A 7,958-nucleotide genomic window follows, 5' to 3' on the forward strand; every position below is an offset into this window, starting at 1 on the left:
AAGGACACCTATACCCACATGCACATGCCAACACAGACACACATTCATGCAATTGAAAATGAAATAAAATCTTAAAAGAAGAATCTGGGATTGGGACTGAGGTGTATCACAGTGGGGGACTGTGTGTTCAGTAGGGGTGAGGCCCCAGTTTCTGTCCATAGCACCCAAAAGAAAAACAAAATGTAAGATTTGGATCAAATCCTACCCACTCCTCTTTCTGTGTGGCTCTGTAGCCTGTGTGTGGTGTAATTATTTTAGGGATGAAGAAGTCAGGAGGAGACTCGGAGCAGAGGTGCCGCTCATATCTACTGCTTTCTTTTAGCCAACGATGGCTTTTCACCTGTTGGATAAAATGAATCATTTAAGGTTTTTTTTTTTTTTTCCAGTTCAGTGAATCTGTTGGGTGAGTTTGAGAGCTGGTGATGGGTGGTGGAAGAATTTTGTAGCCCACCTTAGTAAAAGAGCATTGTAAGTTGAAGCTCTTACCAGGGTCTGTTCTTGTCTAGCTCATCCTCATGGGACCTAGATAAAATATCAGTCCCGTGGCTCTTTTTACGCAAAGCGTTCTCATCCTTTTGGGGTTTGGACTCAGTTTCTCAGGCTGAGATGTGTGTGTGTTTGGAAGGTTGAGAAGTTGTCACCTGGATGTGAAGTTAGCACACCTTGCTGCAGTGATGTAAATATTTAATTCATCAGCACACTATGACAGAATGATGCTATTGGGACTGGTTTATTTTTGTTCTTTCTGGCACATCTTCCTTTTTCTCACTGGAGCAGATGGGCAGCTCGGAGCTCATCACCTCAGGGAAGGGAAGTGGAAAGATAGAGTCTCTAGAATTGGGTTCCAAAGTCCTAAGTCTTTCGAAAATAGAATATTTGGGGGGAATGGACATAATTATGGAAAGATCTTGAGGGAGGGAGTAGGACTTCCCCTGTGGTGGCGAGGAAGACTTACGTCATTGGCAGGTCTCAGACACTCTGAGCCCAGGTGCCTAGGACCAGATTGCCGGACGTTCTTCATGGATGCCTCCCAAATGTGGGCAAAGGTGACCTTTCAGATACTCCCGTGCGAGCCAAGCAGTAGGCAGTCCACACCCTGATGTCTAGGCACACACCCTGTCTTTTTGACCTCTCCTCCTCTGTGAAGGGCCGCATCCACATGCTCCATTACAAGATGGCACTGGCATCCGGTTTCACCACCAGGTGAATGCACATGTGCTCGGTAACTTTCTACTGCTGTCCCCGCCTACTCCCGAGGCTTCACCTGGGCTAATGGGCAGCGGGCCAATCCAAGGGTGACACGTCCGAAGCAAGGACTGTTTCCTATATAAAGGAGGGGTTCCCTCATTTAGGGGTCCCCAGCCATGTTAGCTGATGCTCTCTCTCTCAGGACGCATTAAAGCTTTTCTGCAGAAGAATCCTAGTGTCCCGCGTGGTTCTTGCTGGCGAGACGATAGCATGGGACATCTGGTGCTGAAAGAAGAGTCTGATGCTGCGTCTTCATTGCTGATAAGGCAGACGCAACATCTGGTGCTGAAACCCTCGGGACGCCGGGGGAACCCTGACCACGGCTCGCACCAACGGGGACCCCTTGGATTCAGAACTGCAGGTCTGCATGTTCAGAGAGGTATGATTATTCCTGGACTCAGGATGGCATATCACTGAATGCAGTGAGAGGTTAGGCGCAAGTGCAAGAAAAGGAAATAAGTAAAAAGGACCCCCCGGTGGTTCTAAAAATGGGGGAAAAGATTGATCTACAAGGTCAAAAGCTTTATGTTATGTTGTTTGTGTTGTCTTTTGTGTACTGGACAGGAGAAAGATATTTAAATTTAGAAACTGCTAAGGATATGATGTTTTGGAAAAGAGGTTCTGTTTTTGTCTCCACAGAAAATGAGAGCCTAAAGGTGTACTTGGGATTTATGTGGTTTGAATCACCGAGACCTCCTGAAATGTTGTAGTGTATACCCCTAAAATGCAACGTCCCAATTCAGCAGGAAATAGCCAGAGAGACTAACGATGCCCAAATTCCCTGAAAGATTAAATGAGGTCCTTTCAATGGTTGCAGAGCAGCAAGCCTGCTTCTCTGAGTTTCACTTTGCTCCATGCACTGGTTTGGGCTCAGAATGGGTGCAGCTGGGGCTGGAGGGCGGCTGGAGTGGAGCTTTGCTAGGTGGCTATGATAAGGTAACAAAGGCGGATCAATTGTCTGGGGCAACGGGTGAAACAAACAATGCTAAACCTAGAGATTTTCCATCTGAATAGGGGACTGGAGAGATGGCTCAGAGGTTAAGATCATTGCCTGTTCTTCCAAGGGTCGTGAGTTCAATTCCCCAGCGACCACGTGGTAGCTCACAACTGTTTTTTTTTTTTTAAAAAAAAAACTCAAGTCCTCCTGAAAGATTGTTGTATCTACGCTTGGTTTATCTAATGTTTCAGGATCCACAGGGAGGTAGATACAAAAAGCCCTTGGATTTTTAAGGCGATAGGGTCATTGGCTAAATCTGTGACTGTGGCACAGATGTTGAGAGTCTGCTAATTATCCCATCTGCCCCGTGAGCTGTAATGGCTCCGGCGTGGACCTTGAGATGTTGCCAGCACCAACACAGCCGCTGAGAACTAGACTAGCCCCGCGGGGAAGGCAGGAGCGCCTGGGGGTGGAGCCGCCACTTCCTGGCCCTGGACACACGGAGCTGGAGCCGCCCAGCCAGCAGGCCCAGGGCCGCGCGCAGCCCTCGGATGGCGGGGCGGGCAGCGAGGCATCCCTAAAGGGACAATGTCCAACGAGGTTTATGCCTGCCGAGTGTGGCCTAGAGAAAAAAAAAAGCCCATAGTTTCCAACATGCCTCTGGTAGATTAAGCAATAGTCTAGTTATCTTCTAGGTAATTGGACTGGAGAACTTACCAGTTCTTATTAAAATCGAAAAAAGGGGGGAATAATAAAGAAATTGCCCCCGATGCCAAGAATGGCTATTGCCATGGCTCTTTTCACTATAAATTTTTTAAATCTGGATGATAATGGCCAAAATGCTGCAATACGACATTGTTCGGATCCGCAGCGGCCCAAAGATTTGGTTAAATGGAAAGATGTGCTTTCTAATGAATGGAAAGGCCCGGATCCCATTCTATTGAGATCCAGGGAAGCTGTTTGTGTTTTCCCACAGGATCAAGAAAGCCCATTCTGGGTGCCGGAGAGACTGACCCGAACGGTGAAGAGTGACCCACAACACGCGGACTCGCCTGAGGATTTGGCTGCTGTTCCTCCTGCCATTTTGCGGATGGATGACAGCGGTTGTGATGAAGCATCGATGGGGTATACTCTCAGCCTTCCCGAAGCCGACACCAGTCAGCCATAGAGTGGCGGTATTTCCTCGGTTTTTTACAACCAATAAGACTCTGGGGCTCCCCTACCTTCCTAGAGATGATTTATAAGCTTGGCTGTAGGATTCCAGTCCTGGGTCGTGTCCTTCATCCCCTACTTCAAAGAATGGGTGGGAGTGGAAGTGTTTTGGAGCAGACCTATGCTGTGGAATAGTATTTTCCCTCTGGATGGTCTGCTGACTCAAATCCCAAAGTCGTAGGGACAAAGTGGTTATTGCACCAGCGCTGGCTGCCCTGGAACAGGGAGCCTCTACTTATGTGTGGTTATCTATGTTGAAGCAGTAAGGTTTATGCCAACCAGCTCCTGCACCCCTAGGACAGTGGTCCATGGCACAGGGTGGAGTGTTTGGCTTAGCTAGCCCTGAAGGTTGTCGAGCTAAAGAGCATCGCACAGAGAATGGCCCTCTCTGAGAGATATGTCACCCTGCATAAGGATTTCCTGCCGCATATTCCCTTTCCCAGAAAAATGGCAGAGGGCAGGCCGGATAAGTTCCAGGTGTCATGAACCTAGGGGCAGATTCCGTGTAAGCCCATTTTAATGTTTCCACTTTGGGAAGTGCGACCTCTATCTTTACCTTCTGAGGGAGTTGCCTTTCTGCAAAGAAGTAAAAAAAGGGGGAGATGTGAAGGACCGCATCCACATGCTCCATTACAAGATGGCGCTGGCATCCGGTTTCACCGCTAGGTGAACGCACATGTGCTCGGTAACTTTCTACTGCTGTCCCCGCCTACTCCCGAGGCTTCACCTGGGCTAATGGGCAGCGGGCCAATCCAAGGGTGACACGTCCGAAGCAAGGACTGTTTCCTATATAAAGGAGGGGTTCCCTCATTTAGGGGTCCCCGGTCATGTTAGCTGATGCTCTCTCTCTCAGGACGCATTAAAGCTTTTCTGCAGAAGAATCCTAGTGTCCCGCGTGGTTCTTGCTGGCGAGACGATAGCATGGGACACTCCTCAGTCCACAGGGTCTCCACTGACAAGTTTCTTACAGCGAGCCATCTTTGTGGTCATGCGATTCTCTCTGCTGCTTCTTCAGGGCCAGGCGGAAGGAGTGAGGAGATTTTTGTCTCCATGGCCCATGGTAGGATAAAGACATCTGTGTGAGGCCATGGTCCCCGTGACGTTATGAGCTTCAGAGTCGGTCTGTCTGAGTCCTGATGCCCTGACAGTAGTGACCTCACAGTGCTGCTGCGCTGTGTCTCAGCTCTGGATCATCCACTGAAGGCTTCGTGGATTTCTACGATGTCTGCCAAGACTGCAGGCTTACAAATTCCTGTGTGGTATTCATCAGAAATGACTGCATCTTTCTTTGTCTGCAGGTGCAAACCATCATGTATCCCACTGGGTTCTGACTGGGTCACATGTCCACCCTTAAGGTCACGACTGTGAGTGGTGGTGTTGTATGGTCAGAGGAGAGGAGTGGAATGCAGGGATTGCCCCATTTTCTTCACAGAGAGTCCCAAGCTTTCTACTGGACTTTGGAAGCCCTGTATATTATCAGACCTAGACAGGTCTACACGCTACTGTTTTCCTACAGATACTTACTTCCGACAAGGTTCAGTTTAGAGATTTACAGAAGAACAACTACAGCAATCTGCCGCAGTAAAAGTTACATGACTGTCCTCTCTGTGTTAGCTACATTTCCAGGTGCTATGATCAGGTCGCCCAGCCCAAACAAATCAGGCAATAAAGGGTTGCTTTTGGGTCAGAATTCCAGGATTCGGTCCATCATGCTGTGGAAATCCTGGGAGTAGGGGCTCTGACAGCTGGTCACGTGGCATCCATACTCAGGAAGCAGAGGATGATGTCTGCTAATGCTCAATTGGTCCAGAATTCCAGTCAGGGAATGGTGCCACTGTGGGTTGGTCTTTGCACTTCAGTTACTCCAATCAGAACAATCCCTCACAGCGTGTCTAGAGGTTCATCCTCTAGACTACCCCAGATTTCATGCCAACTATGCACATCCGCCTTGTACTGGGAAATGTGTCGGCATCACTTATAACACCTAATACATTGTAAATGCTATGCAAATTGTTATTGTATTGCGTGATATAGAGAGCAATGCTGAGGGAAAGTAAAATCTGTGCGTGTTCTGTGCAGATATAGTTTCCCTCTCAAATATTTCTGGTCCACGTCTGGTCATATTGTTTGATGTGGACCCCATGACTCCTGTCCTCAACTTTCTGTTTGTCACCACAAACATTCTTGTACTGGGGGGTTCTCTGTGGATTAACCCTTTGGGGCTCTATGTGATGAGATGAAATGAAGTGAGTATGTGGGCATTGTGGTCTAGCGCTGGATATGACCTTAGCAACTGTCCCAGTCTACCTGGTAACTAAGCAGGCTACTGAGTGACTGGTGTGTGGATAGCATGTATAATCTGGCTACGCTGGACAACAGAACATCAGATGATTCATGTTCTGCTTTAGTCAGTGTGATAGTATAAGACTATCACGTACTCAGAATGGTGTGACTTAAAATTTATGAGTTATTTCTGGAATTACCCAGTTAGCATCTTCAGAGTGTTGGCAACTAAAACATTTGGAAAGAGAACTATAGAAAAAGTGAAGGAATACCATGACCACTCTTCTGGTTTTGGGTATTTCTGGAGACTAAAATACAGTTAACTTTCTTTTAAGTACTTGGTCTGAATGAGGAGGAAGTTAATTTCCCCAAAGAAAACTGGAGTAATGTGATCCTGAAAAGGGTAAATAAGTGGATGCTGGATGGAAGAATAATATTCTTTAAAAGATAGAAATGTTGGATTTTTCTGTGTAGAAGAATGATATTATATTGCATAAGGTTAAGAGGCAGGCAATTGGGAATACCTCTCAAAGGCTCATGTGATAAAGGGTTGACTTTCATCTTGTTTTGCCAAAAGGAAGTGTCATGACCCTCAGGAGGTAGAAGATAGTAGAAGGAAGTCAGGTCATGGAGGGAACAGCCCTGATGGGGACATTAGGATTCTAGCCACTTCTCCCTCTCTTTCTTCATTCCTGGCAGCTTCCGATGTCAGACTTCCTGTGCCAGATATTCCTCCCATGATGTCATGCTCTATCACAGGTCCAGGAGCAATGGGAGCAACCAAATATGGACTGAAACCTTCAAAACTATGGTCAGAACAAAGGTTTTTTTTTCTTATAGCTTGATCATCTCAGGTACTTTAAATTAAACTGAACCAAACCAACCAACCAACCAACCAACCAACCAACCAACCAACCAGCCAATAGCCAACAACCAATCAACAACCAACCAACCAACCAACCAACCACCAACCAACCAACCACCAACCAACGAACAACTTACCAGCCAACAACAACTGAGCTGAGGAAATGCCCCTACTAATAGATGCCTCAGCCAGTAAAGGTGCTTATTGCCCCGCGCTACCGTCTTGCCCGCAAGAACGACGCGGGACACTTAGGATCCTTCTGCAGCAAAGCTTTAATGCGTCTTGAGAGGGAGAGCATAAGCTTACATGGCGGAGACCCAGAATGAGGGGAACCCAGCCCTTATAAAGGAAACAGTCCTCGCTTCTGACGTGTCACTCTTGGATTGGTCCGCTGCCCATTATCCCAGATGATGCCTCGGAAGTAGGCAGGGACGCAGCAGTAGAGAGTTACCAAGCACATGTGCTGGGATTAAAGGCATGTGCTACAACACCTTGAACTCACAGAGATCTGCCTGTCTCTGCCTCCCAGGCATTGGGACCAAAGGCGTGTACTACCACATCTTGAGGTCACAGAGGTCAATCTGCCTCTGCCTCCCAGGCATCAGGACTAAAGGCATGTACCACCACACCTTGAGGTCACAGAGGTCAATCTCCACCTTTGTCCCTTGAAGCAATGGAGAATGTGGTTGCGGCCCTCCACAGTTTATCACCAAGCCTGCTGACCTGGTTTAATTCTGGGCATCCAATTAGGAGAAAGAGTAGACTCTAAAAGTGTGGGCTCCAAAAGCTGGTTCTCTAAAAGTGTGGGTTCTTTAAAAGTTGGGCCTCTAAAAGTGTGCTGTGATATGTGTGCTCATGAGCGCGAGACACACACGCACGTGCACACACTCACACACCCACGCACACAAATAAGTCAATGAATAAAACATTATGAGATAAAAAGTGAATAAAACAAAGAAAAAACTAGTCCACACAGTGAGTGCTTGATCTTGGTGTGAAGTTGTTTTTTACTTCTTAGTTGTAGGCTTTTAATTTGCCTAATAAAATTTACAGAGGACCTGAGACTTTAAAGGAATCTTTCAGTTGGGTTGGCATCCAGGTGAAGCATCTGACCTAAGAACAGCATGTTCCCAGGGAGGATAGTATGAATGATGGCGTACTGTATCTTCCCCACTTTCATTCTTTCTTTTCTTACTCAGGACAGTTATGTAAAACCACAAAGAATGAGGGCAAAAGTTCATCTTGCAAGCAATCACGAAAGCTCCTCTGGTGCTTTCTGCGTCATGAACATGAGATTAGTTGAGCAGTTACCGAACTGAAGACGTTTGTGTGCTTCAAGCATGAGCCGGTTCCATTTAGAATGCTTGTAGTCTTCATTCTGAAAATAATCTGATTTACAGAATTCTGATGCTG

General features: G+C 47.1%; 1 long non-coding RNA gene across 3 annotated transcripts; it reads left to right on the forward strand.

The window, feature by feature from the left end:
• The first annotated feature begins 1,017 nt into the window (after window positions 1-1,017).
• LOC146891796 (uncharacterized) lies at window positions 1,018-7,602 on the forward strand. Of its 3 annotated transcripts, none has more exons than XR_015005415.2 (3): window positions 1,018-1,222; window positions 1,391-1,627; window positions 3,162-7,602. It is a non-coding gene; the product is annotated as an uncharacterized LOC146891796 (long non-coding RNA). The 3 variants fall into 3 exon arrangements; XR_015005414.2 differs by having other exon boundaries at window positions 1,018-1,203; XR_015734718.1 differs by having other exon boundaries at window positions 1,018-1,627.
• The last annotated feature ends 356 nt before the right edge of the window (window positions 7,603-7,958 follow it).

Source organism: Myodes glareolus, chromosome 13 (assembly GCF_982192425.1).
Source record: "Myodes glareolus chromosome 13, mMyoGla1.1, whole genome shotgun sequence".
In the NCBI taxonomy this organism is placed as follows: Eukaryota; Metazoa; Chordata; class Mammalia; order Rodentia; family Cricetidae; genus Myodes; species Myodes glareolus.